General features: G+C 39.4%; 1 long non-coding RNA gene across 1 annotated transcript; it reads right to left on the reverse strand.

The window, feature by feature from the left end:
* Positions 1 to 1,927: 1,927 nt before the first annotated feature.
* LOC140145632 (uncharacterized) lies at positions 1,928 to 8,182 on the reverse strand. Its single transcript, XR_011858103.1, has 4 exons — positions 7,857 to 8,182; positions 5,771 to 5,891; positions 4,588 to 4,715; positions 1,928 to 2,265 (listed from the first exon to the last, which is right to left on the reverse strand). It is a non-coding gene; the product is annotated as an uncharacterized lncRNA (long non-coding RNA).
* Between the last annotated feature and the right edge of the window lie 1,547 nt (positions 8,183 to 9,729).

Consider the following 9,729-nt stretch of genomic DNA (forward strand, 5'->3'; position numbering starts at 1 on the left):
GAAAGTTGCCACGTCCCCAACTTTTGTCCAATCTGCAACCCTAATAAACTATGACCAAAGAGGCCTAGCCAATTCTGAACACCTTTTCATGAAATTGTACATCACTCATCACTGTCAGGGCCTAGATTTCAACGAGCATCACAGAATCGATTCTCGTAATGATTCTTGTAAGATTAAAATGCGAGAATCAAAATCTCTCATTGTATCATACAGGAAGTGCAGTGACTAGGATGGATTTTGATTCTTACAAACCAAAGGCGAAATCTAGGTTTCAACTGTGCTGATTTATACAGAGCCCTCAAGTGACATGGAAGAAAAAACGGGGTCTGAGATAGCCTTGAGATAGTAACTTCGGGGTCCAAGATAGTAATTTGAGGCCCGACTTAGTAACTCGGGGTCTAAGATAGTAACTTGAGGCCCCACTTAGTAGCTCGTGCCCCAAGATGTAACTCGTGCCCCGAAATAGTAACTCGGGGTCCCAAACTACTAGTCAGGGCCCCAATTTACTATCTCGGACCCGAGTTACTCTTGGACCCGAGTTACTATCTTGGACCCAAGTTACTAAGCCGGACCTCGATTTTTTTTCTTCCATGTCACTTTGGGGGCTCCGTGAGTCAGTGCAGTTGAAATTGCTGCTTTTTGGAAGTAAGGCATTTTGTGATTGTGATCCACAGCATCATCCCCCCCACTTTTCTCAAAAAAAGATTTTTATACCACTGGAAACCTCTGGCTACATAATGTTTATGTACAAAGAATTTCTTGCAGATTAATTTGTTTAGCAGAAATATCATGAAATTTGAATTATGTTCTGGTACACCAGAACAAAATTACAACAAATAATCATGCATACCTCGCAAATGCAAAATCGGAATCAACTGCAATTTTGGGAATAACCTTTTTTTTGGGATATCTACCTAAAAATGATATAAAAAGAGGATGCTAGGATCACTAAAATTGAAAATTAACATTATCTAATTATTGTCCACTGTTTAATACATACAGGTACATGTATAACATACACCACATCCCTCTCTTCTAGGTTATTTATTATTTATTTATTACTATAATTCATAGTCTGTAAAATGGGTACATACAAAAGTCATACGTAGCTTAACAGGGTAAGGGGACAGTTATTGGCAAGTTAAAAATGGGCGAGTAAGACTAGAGCGAGAGAAAATGGCGAGTCAGATAAGTTTTTAAAATCCCTGGTCCCTGCAGAGGTTAAAGATTGATCCCTGCTGAGAATACGGGAAGTCTAGCCATTGAGTTAAGATTTTTTGGCAGACGAGTTACGACAAGTCCCATCGATGAGTTAAAATTGACGGCAAGTCCCATCAGCAAGTTATGGCAAGTCTTATCAGCAAGTTAAGATTACAATTTGATTTAGGGTAAAATGGATTTTTTTCTCATCATCATGAACCTCAACTATAGAAAAAATATTAAATTTGTGTATATCGTGGAACATTCAACTACGCTTGTTACTCCGCAACTAATCATGCTAACTACGGCATACGTACAATGCTACTCTCTGGCGTCCATATTAGCGAGGCTATCTGCGTACAACTGCTTACTACGCACAGCCACGCAAAGAGTATGTTCCACGATGTACACAAATTTTTCTATAGTGAAAGCCATTTTCCATTCATCATAACAGCATTCCTGTAACTCTCTTACAGGACTTGATAGTGTTGCTGTAGCTCGCCGATTTGATCGTGTTGTCGTAAATCGCCATTTGGACTTGACGGCTGTGACGTAAGTCGCCGGTAGGACTTTGATGGCATTGTCATAACTCATCGTTCGCTTACTGTTTGAAAAAAAAAAAAAAAACCCCACCCTAATCTCTGTGGGGGGGTAACTTGCCTTTTCTTTAACTCACCTTTTTTTAACTTCGCCTTTTTTTAACTCGCCTAACTCGCCTTTACCACTGTGTCCAGTATTTGTTGACTTAATTGTAGTCCACATTATCATAATTATATATTATGAGTTCCACTGTGGTAAAACATGTTCCAAATTAACAGTGATGGCTAGTGGCTACCAGCTAGTTAGTCCACTAAACCTAATTGATAGGTAGGCGTAGGCCGTAACAGCCATATGTTGACAATGTCTTTTTCTGTCAATAGTTTTCCCCTCGAAGTTAAATTCGCTTGAATTTTAGTTGAAGTGCCGACATTCTATATGGCACAGGTGATTGCTATGGAGCATTTACCTGTCTCTTGCTTATGCTTGTTGCTGCAGGTGGTTCCTTCCAATAAGTTCATATTTCATCTGTAAAGAAAAATAACCAAAAAATATCAATTAAAATATTTAGATTTTAATATTGAACAACCTACAGATCCCCAAAAGTGACATAGAAAGAAAAAATATCTTTGGGCCTGAATTAGTAGCACGGGCCTGACCAGGGTTGTCACCAGGACCCAAATAGTACTAGTTAAAATATTGAAGGCAAAAGCGTGGCAATGAAGCTCTCGCGCCTCGCACTATCTTTTTAGTTGAGCGCTAGGGATCGGGAATAGGCTTTGAGGGTACCACCCCCCTAAAAAAAAATTTTCTTCCTCTTTTTATGATGAAATATCATTATCTACTTCCGGAAATGTAAAAAAAAAAAATTGAAAAAAAAACTTTAAAAAAAACCCAATTTAGTGAGTGCCAGACGGCCCAGTCCAGCATGGTGACAACCCTGGGCCTGACTATAAATAAGGGGCCCATGCTACTAAGTCAGATACTATCTTGGGGCTTGAAGTTACTATCTTGGGCCTTATGGCCTAATCCTTTCATCAACCAATATAGCAGTTACTCATGGACTGTCTTTTGGAACTTGAAGGAGAGCAATAAATAGCTCTTCATGAGCCTTCAAGGAGAGCTGTTTCACATAAAGATTAAAATCAAACATCACTCTCCTACATCAGATTTAAGGGGTACTACACCCCTGGCCAATTTAGGTGCCTAATTTTGCATTTTCTCAAAAATTATAGCACATTTGATACAAGTAAGATATGTATATTATAGGGGCAAGGAGTACAACTACTGCACTGAAAATTCAGCAACTCAAGGCAAGTAGTTATTGATTTATTGATCAAATACTGGTTTTCCCTCATTTTTGACTGTAACTCCACAACTGTTGTTTGTGCTGAAATAAAATTTCCAGTGCAGTAGTTGTAGTCCTTGCCCCTATAATATACATATCTTACTTGTCACAAATGCACTATAATTTTGAGGAAAATGCAAAAATAGGCACACAAATTGGGCAGGGGTGTAATACTATAAAGAAGGAGAGCAGTAGAGAGCAATCCCGGGGGGGCACATCAAAAAATTTTGGTGGGTATGCTCCCCCGGAATTTTGAGGTGGTGGGTCTTTGGGAGCTGATGGCGTACTAGACTGGCCCCCAGTCTCGGTTCGGTTCCATCTCTGGATAATGTAACAATAAATAATTACGTAATGCCTTATGAAAAAAATGCCAACTCCCCCCTTATTTTCTTCAATGCCAAAACCCATTCCTCTTCATCCACAAATCGGCGCCACTAATTACACCCACCACAGTCAACCATGCAGCAATATAGAAATATACTCGTATTATAAGTGAGCGCGAAAGTCCATTGGCGCTGATTCCAAGACTGGTCCAATCTGTTAGAGATCTCACTTCCAAATATTAGTTCAACGAAACACGGTGATTCGATGTCAATTCTGAAAGCCCCGCCCCAGTTTCAATTCAAATATGGTAGCACAAAGCTATGCCGCGGGATGTGGCGCTTAAGATCGGATGGGACACTTGTCAACAACTGAGAGGTATTGAGCTCAAGTGGCACGCGTCTGATAGACCCATGGTACGCGCAATAATAATAAAGGCAACCACTCGACTCGGACTTAGGCCTATTGTCCATATTATGTACATTATCGCGTGCGGTTTGCAAATGTTTGCACATTATTTAGCTAGGGAAGCCTTTTCAAATATCCCAGCGCTGCAAGCTGCGTTGATTGGTCGGATACAATATCGTTGTTTAGTCGCTACACAAGCGTTAATGTAGTGAAAACATGGGCGTGGTATATAGAAAGAGTGCGTGACTCCAAATCCGCAAAAGTGAACTTCCAGCAGGTTGTGGGAGCTGGAAGTCAAATTGCCTACAGACTGGGAGGGTCCGTGTATTGGGTTGATTTTTAATGCTATGTAATCTACATTACCAGTCGTTCTCCACGGACCCGAGGGAGGGTCTAATGGCGTACCGGTAAAAGGGGTCTTTCGGAGCTGCGAACCGGGCTGTGAACAAGTAAAATGGGGTCTTTTGGAGCTGCGAAAAGTCAAAATCAAGGGTCTTTCTTGGCTTTTTGGCTGAAAATCGCCTGAAAAAACAAGAAATATGAGGAATGAGCAATTTTTGGGTCTTTTAGAGCTGAAATTATCAAAATCAAGTGTCTTTCGGAGCTGTATTTTGGTCAAATATAGGGGTCTTTTGGAGCTGCGAAACCCCAAAAGGGGGATCATTCCGGGGGGAGCATATCCGTATGGTCATTTGTGTTGAGTGCCCCCGGAGAGCAATGCTCTCACTCTCCTCAAAAGGCAGTCCCTGGTTAATCATAGTACATGTACATACCAGCTTTTTGTTGTACCAGTACTGTTGAGTTCATCACTATACATTCTGATTAAAAGCCACCATCTCCTGAAAACAGTTGCTGCAACGTAACTGTACAGTTCACATCAAGTTGACATCACTGGTATCACCTAGTTGGGAAAATTCAAGAAACAAAATATTAAAATGGAGAAACGTTTTACAAGAACAAACATGTTTCACTGTGCCTCCAGTAGTGAAATTGTGCTTCTCCATGCTGCAAGCCCCAGAGTTACATGGGAGGCCTAAGTACAAATTCAAAATATATTTTTGGAAATTGTTTTACCATTTATTTGCACACAAAAGTAAACTGCGGATTTACTGTGCACCTTTTAGATAAAAATTTGATCATTGCATCTATGTGTGACTTGTATGGCATGCGAGTTGTGTTGGAGATCAATGGTGGTGCATCCGTAGTTTTACGTACGTAGCACACATATTGCAATTTGGCATTTTGCCCATTCATGCCTAAAGGCTAAACTATGATCAGCTCATCATCATGTGTGAGATGGGAGTCAGGACTAACTATAAAAAAGCCCAAAATTTTCCGCTTTACAAATGTCAAATTCCGCTTTTTTCCGCCTTGTAAATTTTATGCGATAAAAATTTTCACAAAAAAAGCCTTAGGCCTACGCCTTAACATTGGAGATTGTCAATTTTCTTTTTTAAGCTTTTTTCAGTTCATTTTTTTCTTTTTTTGGCAAAACTGCTTTTTCTGTGTTTCTTCCCAAATTTTGTGATTGTCCAACGCGGAAAAAAATTCTGGTCGGGAGCAGGACTCATTGTGGTCTATTGTGGATTGCGTACAGAGCTGGCGCAGCACCTTTTTGGGTGGAAATTAAGTAAAATAAAGTCCCAACTCATGCTCGCGTAAATTCACATACATTGTAGCGTCGCCAGTCACGCATTACGCTTTACAAATAGCATTTGATTTAAGCATTGCTTGCGACCACCTGCATGGCAGTGCGTGCATGCCATTCTACATACACGTAGATCAATACCATGTTGTTTCTTGTTACAAGTCTTATTTGTTCCACCTTATAAAAAAACGAACAAACTTAAGGTGCCCTCAAAGATCATGTTGTCCGCCCGCGTTGTCTCGTCCGAATTTAAATGCATGAATGTCACTCTCCTCAAAAGGCAGTCCCTGGTTACTCATTGTACATACCAGCTTTTTGTTGCACCAGTAGTACTGTTGAGTTCATCACTATACATTCTCATTAAGCCACCATCTCCTGAAAGCAGTTGCTGCAACTGTACAGTTCACATCAAGTTGACATCAGTATCACCTAGTTGGGGAAATTAAAGAAATAATATCTTAAAATGGAGAAAAGTTTTACAAGAGGGGCCTCTAGACTTCTCGCGTAAATTCACATATTATAGGCCAAATAAAAAAATAAACATGTTTCACGTCCCCTCCCGCTTCCATTTTTGAGGTTTCTTCAAATATATATATTTTTTAAATTCAGTTATAACTTTTCAAAAATTATGTCTAGGAAGTTGAGATGCTTTCTATAGCCTTGTTAAGATACAAGAAACACTTTAGGACGGTTTTGAGATCATTAGAGGGGGTGTAACTCTCAGAACAACAAATAAAAAAGGGCCTCCTCCTTTTTCCATGCATTTATTGTATACGCTAAAATGTCGCTAAAACAGCTCTAAGTATGGGTATTTACACCAATATTGCGATAAAAAATAGAAAATAAAAGGCCCCCTCTTCCTACTTTTTTTCGAAACCCCGGACGTGAAACATGTTTTTTATTTTACTTGGCCTAATCATGCGCCAGTCCTGCATTACACAACGCACAACTAGCGTAAAGCATTCATACACTCCTATCAAAGCAGCCAATCAGAAAAGTATGAAACATTAATTGATTGTGTATATTGTGCACTCTGCGTACTACGGCAGTGTTTCATGCGTGTTCGTGTCACATAGGGTTGATTCATTTTTCGGGCGGGTTTATATTTGGTTCTAATTTCCAACATTTTTAGTGATAATTTGTTATATAAAAAAAGTTAAAATCATGTGTTTTTTTCTTGTCGTGTATGACATGCGCTTATTTTGGGGGGGCTTTGGGCGCCAGCCCCCCAGGGTAAAATCAGGGGGCAGCGAAATTGAAGGGGCTGCAAAAACAGGGGCAGCAAAAACAAAAACAAAGGGGGTGGCAAAAAGAATTAATTAATAAAAAGGGCAGAAAAATTTGATAAAGCATAAAATTTTTTGAAAAAATGTTGCTATACATCAAAATGTGTTGCTTTTAGGGCGCTAAGCACCTGAAATCTTTTTTTTTTTTTTTGGCTCTTCACTTTTTCAAACAACGGAAAAAAATTGGTCAACCTTTTCGGGCTGTTGAGGAAGGGGCGGCAAAATTTAATTTTCTTCAGCCCCCCGGGGTTGGGGCGGCCATGGTACGCCACTGAATGAAATAGATTAATAAACACATATTACTTAGGCCCTATTGCTCGAGAAATTAGGCAAAATAATGCACTCGCGCTGATGTCGATTCGTCTAATTTTGTCTCCCCCTTCGGGCCCATGCATTATCGCACCAACATCAGCGCACATGCATTATTTTGTCTCCCCTCGGGCTTGTGCATTAGATGTGCAACATCAGCGCATATGCATTATTGTGTCTAATTTCTCGAGCAATAAGTAATACGCATTCATAATTACATAATTATTGCGCCCCAGGCCTTGCCGTTTGACTTTGAGGTGAGCGATCGCTCTCGCTCGCCCCGCCCAAAATTTCTAGTGAGCGATTTTCCACTCGCCATGGACACTAAAATATTACTCGCTTTCTGAATCTCACAAAATCAGCCAGCCAATTAAGTGTTTAAAACGATTTAGAAAGGTACAAATATTAGTGCCTTTCGCGTGCATTTGAGCGTGAATTTTAAAACCGAAACTCTGATTTGAAGATAGGCCCTACCCCAATAAGTGTATTGTGAAAATTCAACCATTCAGCGTACCATCATGCTAGCGGTGATTAACCACTCGGCTTTAAAATCTAGACAGCAAGGCCTGGCGCTCAACTGCGTGCATGCCATATCAAATCAATTGTCATTGATACAGGTTGTTTATGACTGATGTTTTTTCGTGGCCTGATCCCGGGCCTGGCCTAGCCTACAATATATAAAAGAGTGAATCAGTCATGAGTCACGACACTGCTCTTGTTCTACGGTGTAAAAGATGGCCTTATAAACCATGCACATTATCGTGAAAATAATTGAAATAACTTCAGCTTTTATACTTACATTGTTTACCACCAGTGCCACTGCACCGCACCGTGAATGCCGAGGCTGTGCATAGTCAGTGCATACATGTCACTGTGGTCTGAGCGGGGTCTGTGGCGACGATCTTTCCTTCTCAAAATCAAGTTAAATATTGCGATCTGACGGTGTGCAATGGACTCAATATGTTACAAAACCACAAAAGTTTCACCATGATGACTAAAAATCGTGCAAAGTTGATTATTTTGGTTTAAAAATGGGAAAATTGTAGAAACTACTAATGGCGGACGCAACAGAATTTTTTTTTTAAACATCGGCTACCAAATTTGCTAGCAAAGAGGTTTATTCCCTGCATCGGTTATCAGCTGTTTGTTTTCAAGCTCGCTTTATGTATAGCGAACAAAAGCTACCCAAATCAGCCAAATGTTGGGCTTCAATCAGGGTTCCGTTTGTCTTTATATTCCCATGGTAGCATAATGACCGAAGAATGGGGCACAATAGTAGCTGAATGCAATGGCGTAATCAAAATCTACTAAATATTCATATTTTAGCATTTTTCACTGCACCAATATTGGATTGCTGAACGATTCAGTCCTCACCATCAGCACAACCCGATGACCGTGCGTAGATGTTGAAGGACTTGGAGGATTTAGTCTAGGTTACCACAACCATACTGCAGCAATGTTGAAAAAAATTGTATTTCTTGTCACCTATACCACCATATTGGGTAGTTTTCCGTAAGCTTATCTTTTGTGATTTTGGTAACTATTTTATATTTATTTGTGAAATCCATGTCAACTAGGCATTCTAAATTGTACTCACCATTTACATCCCAAGGTATATTAGTATATCCACCTTGCACTTCTCGATATATATCCAGTTAAAGACAGAATATCAAAATTATTCCTCATTATGATATCACAGACTCTTACATGTGTATTCAAAATTGATGCTTAAATTTGACCTGAAGTCCTGAACCAATTGACCTATAACCTGACATACGGTGACCTAATAGCCCTTTCTTCTCCTAACAACACATTATATAATTAAATTGACTAATGACTATTCATCCATTGTGTAAGTGTTTATTTAATTTATTCAGTGTTATATATTTTGCATGCACCACTATAGATTTTCTATAGAGAGTATAACAAAGGATTTAATGTATTCTATTCATGTACCCTACTTGAACATGTTGAAAAGAATAAATTATAGTTTGTTATGAAACACAGATCTGAGTTACTAGGATACACAGTAAACAAAAAAAAATATATAGGGCTAAAATGACTTACTACAATGTGTAAAAGCATTTTTTTTCTTCTTTTTTTTCATTTTTTTTTATTTCACATGATCCGTGCATATATCGCCTAGCTATAAATGAAAAAATATTTTTTTGACCAATCAAACCAATATATGGGTGTAGTATGCCCTTAAGTACCGGTATTTCTGGCTCGAGTGACTGATATTCTTTAAAAAGATTTAATACTATAAACTATGCTTTTGTGGCTATGTACCAGCCCTCGAATTAACCCACGGCACCCATGGCATTTTGCCCATCCCCACTGCCGTAATGCCCTTAAAATACGTCCTTTACCCAAGGCAGTCACTTGCCGTGCCCTCTAATGAAGTTGCCGTCGGTGCCCCAGCCCTGCCCCTTCAATATAAAATCATCTATCTATGTTTGTGTGTGTGTTTTCTTCACTTTTGAGAAATTGCCTTGATGCCCTTTTCAAATTTTCAACAGTTGCCATGATGCCCTCTTGAAATATTACAAACTGCTCTGCTGCCTTACCTTTTCAGTGAAAATCCAAGGCAATTATCAACTTTCCCTAAAAAGTTGCCGTGCCCCTTCAGATCCTTAATTTGAGGGCTGCTATGTACTAATCAAAGCATAGCC

Source organism: Amphiura filiformis, unplaced genomic scaffold (genome assembly GCF_039555335.1).
Source record: "Amphiura filiformis unplaced genomic scaffold, Afil_fr2py scaffold_486, whole genome shotgun sequence".
Lineage (NCBI taxonomy): Eukaryota > Metazoa > Echinodermata > Ophiuroidea > Amphilepidida > Amphiuridae > Amphiura > Amphiura filiformis.